This window comes from Agelaius phoeniceus, chromosome 23, assembly GCF_051311805.1.
Source record: "Agelaius phoeniceus isolate bAgePho1 chromosome 23, bAgePho1.hap1, whole genome shotgun sequence".
Taxonomy (NCBI): Eukaryota; Metazoa; Chordata; class Aves; order Passeriformes; family Icteridae; genus Agelaius; species Agelaius phoeniceus.
Genome location: NC_135287.1, coordinates 4,520,618 through 4,526,820, shown reverse-complemented (window position 1 = coordinate 4,526,820; position 6,203 = coordinate 4,520,618).

Genomic DNA, 6,203 nt, shown 5'->3' with positions numbered 1-6,203 from the left:
TTGCACTAAATTCCCAAGGGTCCAAACCTGCTCTTCCAGGTTAGGTTTGAATTACCCCGAGTTTCTGTCAGGTCTGAGCTGCTTTGGAGGAAAGTTCATTCCCTCCTGAGCACACAGAACATTCCCAAGGCCAACCTCCCAGTGGGATTTCTGGTCAGTGTTCTTTCCTCCCCCCAGCACCACCCAGGGAGGTTGAAGAATAACTCAGAGGGGAAGGAGCTGCTGGGTCCAGCTTGTTCTGAGATTAAACCCCTCACAAGGTGAATTTCTCCTTGACTGCAGGATCTCCTCAAGCCAGCCTCAAATTTCCTCCCTGTGCAGAAGGTAGAAAGTTAAAAAAAAAGGATCACAAAAGAATAAAACCCAAAAGAGGTGATTCCCTGCCCAAACACCCAAACACTTCATTTCTGAGGGGTTTGAAGCTGCAGTTTGCTCAGAGCAGGTGAAGAAGCCGAGGTAAGCAAAGGATTTATGACACTACAAAGTTTTCCTCATTCTTACTTACTGCTGACCTACACAACACAGGTAAATATGCTGCAGGAAAGATCCTTAGGGTGGTAAATCATTGATGGGAGACATTTGCTGATGGACTAAATCTGGATCCATAATATTTACATCCTAAATTTAAAATTACTAGCCCAGGAAAGAGGTCAAGGACTGTTTAATGAGCACGCAACCCTCCTTTGGCTACAGGACAAAAAATAAACTCTGAAAGGATGCAGGCATAATTGAACTGCTCAGTCCTAGGAGGGGCTGGAATAAAACTCTGAGATGTGCCACAGGCTGCCTGTATGTCAGTTGTATAATTCCTCCAGATCCCAATTCTCCTGTCCACAAAAGCTGGAGAACCTCCTGCTGTGGTTATGAGGGATGCAAACCTTGCAGGGCCGAGAGTGCTCCTGCCAACCCCCAGAGCATCCAGGAGAGTCGTGGAGCTCCACGTGCTGCTCTGCTGACTGCTTCATCCTGATCCAGGCCAGGCACAGCTGCCCCTGGAGCTAAGCCCGTACTTCCCTTCCCTTCCCTTCCCTTCCCTTCCCTTCCCTTCCCTTCCCTTCCCTTCCCTTCCCTTCCCTTCCCTTCCCTTCCTCAGCTCTGAGACAGCACCCAAGTTGGAGGTGGAGGCAGCCTGGGCCTGAGGGGCACCCTGTGCCATTTGGAAATTCAGGAGGCGGCCGCTCTCTCAGGGCCACAGGCCCCTGAACACCTACTCCAGCCCTTTTCCCTGGGAATCAAAACTCCCCATCCCAGGTTCCTGATGGCAGACTGCAGGAGCCACCTGGCACTGCCAAACCAGCCCAAGCTGGCACTGGTGCCAGCAGCAAAAGCAGCCTTGGGCTAAGGGTGATTCCAAGGAAAAGCTGTGGAGGCAGCCATGTTGAGGCAGTTTTGTGCTGCCCTTGGGATGCCTTTGCACACCTGTGTGCCTGGAGCTCTGGGCTTTGTGGTTTCAGTACCCTGGCAGACGCCCGGCCACTCAGCACCACAGGCCCCTGAACACCAACACTGGGCCTTTTCCCTGGCAAACAGAACTCACCAGCCCAGGTTGCTGATGGCAGATTGCAGGAGCCACTTGGCACTGCCAAACCAGCCTGAGCTGGCGCCGGTGCCAGCTTGGGTCTAGGAAGCATCCTGCACATTGCAGGTGAAGCTAGAAGTTGGTTTTCAGTTTTCTTGCAGAAGAAAATTCTGAGGCCGTTTTTCTACTTGCAACTTTGCTGCCTTGTTTGCCTGTGCTGTCTTTCTGCTTGGTAAAAACATCTTCTTGTTTGAGGTGGGTTTATCCTTTGTTCTAAGCCATAAAAACCCCTTCTAACTAACTCACCCTTTGCCTCCTTGGTTATGCAGTAAGACTGGCTCAGCAATTCTTTTCTTCTAGATCAAAACTTGCTTCCATCTCTCTCAGGTTGCTGTTGATAATTGCTGCCCTGAGATGTGCAGGGTGTCTCTGCTTCGGCCCACGTGGCTGAAGAACGAGTCTGGACTCTTCACTTTTCGCTCTTGAGGTTGTTTATTAATTCTTATCTATAAAATTTTCTTTCTGCCCAGCCGAGGTCTGCTCAGCAGGGCAGCCACAGGCATTCTGACTGCCCCCGAGGTGGTGTTGTCCTTTTATACTACAAACTACATAAAATATATTTACACTTAATTCCCAATACCCATCACCTATGTTAGACAGTGCACTTCTACTCTAAACCAATCCCAAAGTGCCACCATCACTGCAGAAAATGGAGAACAAGAAGAAGAAGGAGAAAGGCTGGACACGCCCAGATTCCTCCATCTCGTCCCCATAACCCCATACCAAAAATCCTAAAATCTATATTTTCACCCTGTGATCATTTTGTTATTACACCATTCAAACCTCTGTGACTTTCAGGTCCTCATACAAAGTTGGCAACTTGCTCCAAGGGTCAAAATCAAATCCCCAGGTGCTCTGGGCTGTGTGCCAGGGTCTCTGAGCCCCCTGGCGGGGTCCTGGCAGCTCTGGACACCCGGAGGGATGCACTGAGCTCCGACAGATCTCTATTCCTTCATCAGACTCTACATTTAAAAATCTTCCTGCTAAGCACACACATCTGTGGGACTTTCCTGTCAAACTTTCATCCTTCCCAACAGGGCCTGACCTGGGTTTCTGGAGGCCTTTGACCCACACACCTCACGCTGATTTCCTTGTTGACCACAGCCCCGTTATCAGCTCGCACCTCCCTGGCGCCGCTGGCAAAGCTCAGCCCAACACTTCGGGCTCTGCAGGGGAATTCAGGAAGAGCTGGGCACAGGGAGAACCTTCTGAGCCTTATCTGTGTTTGCCTCGCCAAGAAATGGGTTTATTGGCAGCTTTTCTGCCTGTCTGGCTCCCACAGGGGTGGGTTGGGAAGGATGGCAGGAAGGGCTGTTTGCTCTGTGGTTCTGGAGGAGTGGTGGCTGCAGCAGATTCCTCCCAGAGAGCAGGGCAGATTTGGAGGTATTTTTGGGCTTTGGTTTGTCAGAAATTGCACTGGCTGGCAGATGGGTGAGGGGGAGATTGGGACTCGAGGCCTGTTGCTTGTGGTGGATAAAAGTGGAATCTCCAAGTCTTTCCTTTTCAGGGTCTAATGCTCCCAAACAGCACAAGGCAACACGGAAAACCAAGTTTCTTCCTTAGTTTGTGTTTCTTTCAATGACTGGAAAGGAAGTCCTTCTAATGACTGGACTGGAAACCTGATTTACTTTAAGACAAGATTCTTTTCCTGCTTAATTTCTTCTCCTTGTACAAAATATGGACACCACTTTCCCTGGAAATGAAGAGCTGAAAACATCCAAGGCTGTCATGTAATTTTCACATAAACACAGGGCATTCTCACTCCATGGCCACCAGCACATGAACCTTACTGGGAAATCCCAGCAGCCCTTTGGGTACCACAGTGAAAAAAATACATTTTGGATATGTTTTTGTTCAATTCAAAATATTTACAGCAACAAAAAAAAACAAACTGCATAAAACCAAGTGCTGCAACTTTAAAATTGCTTGTGAGTATTTCTGAGATCAATGAACCCCTGGGTGGTGTAGAGAGAAAATCTCTGCCCTTGATAATTAGGTTTTATAGCCTGTTTTAATTTTTCAGGAGAAGCCTTGAGGAAGAAAGGTTTATCTATAGTTTTTACAGTTTTGCACACGTTTCTAATCATTTTAGATATCCAGGTGCTCAGCACAGCAAATCAGCAGGACCAGTGAATCAACAGGTCTGTGAGTGCTGGGCCAGGGTCCATCACGTGAAGATAGGAGCTATCTCAGGGGTTATAAAGTTAATTAGAGAAGCAGGTGGAGTAAAAGATAAAAGCACTATGAACCTGTTAATTGAAGACTTCAACAGTGCCAGAAATAGAGTTCCTCTGTGAAAGATGAGTCAGCTCGGGGCTGCAGCTCGTCCTTGTGCCAGGCTGTGATTCACCAGCCAGGCCCTGTGTCTGTGAGCATCACAGTGAGTTTAGCATTTATTATATTCCTGCCTCCAGACTGGTTTCCTGCTGGGTCAATGAGGCCATTGTAGGAGTGATGGGGTTGGGACAGTTGGGATGGGCAGAGATGAGAGATCTCTGAAGCCACGTCTTGGAAATTGCATTTATTGCAAAGGGCCTGGGTGCAGGGCCCTGCTTGGAGCTGCCAGGCACAGCTCAGAGCAGCCCCAAAGAGGAGCCCCAAAGAGGGAGAGAGAAGAATAAAAGCAACAGGAAAAAAGAGAGTGAGGTTCCCGTTACAATGTGGGAATCCACAAAATCAGAGGTTTTGGGAAAGCTGCAAAAGTCAGGCCTCGGAGACAGCAGAACTGTGATTAGCACTAAGCAGTAGCCATGAGGTTGGTCAGCAGAAAAATTATGTAAAAAGTAGAAAAGTAAGGACAAATAGAACAATGGTCTGTGTATTACTGCTCATCTAGAATAACTCCCTAAGCTACAGCAAAGTGTGTCTAGCCAGATGTTAGGAAGTTCTAAGCTTAATAATGGAGCTCTGTGCGTTGTTTTTTAAGGCTTACAAGCAGGTATTGTATTTGAAATAAGCAAGCATTGTTTAACCAAAGGTACCTGTGCTTATGGTGATTGGATAGAAATACTGTCAATGTGCTTTTGCTTTGTGTGATTGGTCAAAAAACTTACAAAGTAAGTTGTAACATTAAGTTCTTGGTCTGCTGCCTGGGATGTGAGCTGGTGGCATCTTCCCATTGTCATAGCCATGGAATTAGGCTGATGCTGGAAAATAAAAAAGCTCAAAATGCATTCCCCAGCAGTCTCGTCCTGTTTGTGATTTGTACACAGCCCCTGGCTGGTGATAGCATAATAAATAAATCATCTTCTGTGTTGAATATTCTGATTCTCACTAACCAATGTACTACAAGATACAAATCCTACAGCATTTCCATACAGCCTATAAGAATCATTACATTACCACACTGTGTTACATTTTAAACCCTACAAACTCCTCTTTGGGCCCCTTCTGCCAAGCTGTAGGGTCTGCTCTGCCCCTTGGGCCTGTCTGCAGGCAGAGGGTGTTGTTCCATCAAAAGGGGATCACCTTCAGCAGCCACACCATTGTTTTCCAGTTGTTCAGTAACTGAGGGATCTCAAAGCTTGCTTTCATTTCAATCTCACTCATAGTTTCCATATTCTCCAAGTCTTTTGCCAGGCAATCACATTGATGAGGCTTTCCTGTTTCATCTTCCCCAGCAACCATGATCTCAGGAATGAGGCATTGGCTGTCTCAGGGTATATTCAGGGTATCACCACAGAATGAACCAACCAGGCCCCAAGGTCAGTTCCAAGCTTTCTCTTCTCACAGCATTTCAAGCTCTTTATCTGGAATACCCAGGTGTGGCCGTGCTCACAGGGGTCTGAGGATGAGGGAAGAGACCAGGATCTGACTCCATGGTTCAGAAGGCTGATTTATTTTATGATATATTTTATATTAAAACTATACTAAAAGAATAGAAGAAAGGATTTCATCAGAAGGCTGGCTAAGAATAGAAAAAGAAAGAATGAATAACAAAATTTGTGGCTTGGACAGAGAGTCCGAGCCAGCTGGGCTGTGATTGGCCATTGATTAGAAACAACCACATGAGCCCAATCCCAGATGCAGCTGTTGCATTCCACAGCAGCAGATAACCATGGGTTACATTTTTTTCCTGAGGCCTCTCAGCTTCTCAGGAGGAAAGATCCTAAGGAAAGGATTTTTCAGAAAATATCATGGCTACACCCAGGGGCAGTCTGAGTGCCACCATCAGCACCCCTGGCAGCAGTGACACTGGCAGGGGGGACAGCAGCTCCAGACTGAGGGATAAAATCAACAGCAGCTCATTTCACATCCCAGAGCTCCCTCCCCAGGAACCCAGAACCTCACAGCAGCACCTGAGGCTCTCCAGGAGAGGCTGAACTTTGCAGAGGACGTTGGAAAGAGCCTTTTCATCCTCTGTCAAGAGAGGCACAACTCAAAGGAACCCAAGGGAAACCCGTGACCCCTCTCCAAATGCCAAATTAATTGACCCTGCACTCCATCTCCCTTATCAGCAGCTCCAGGGAGCTCTCCTGATCCTTCACTGCCACTCCAGGCTCTGCTGGGCGTTCAGGAGCTTCCACAGCACCCTGGAAAATCAGCAGTCAGCAGCAAATACTTCACAAATGCAATAAACCCCGTGGTTGCACCACTCCTCTTTTTATGAGATCTTTCCAATGAG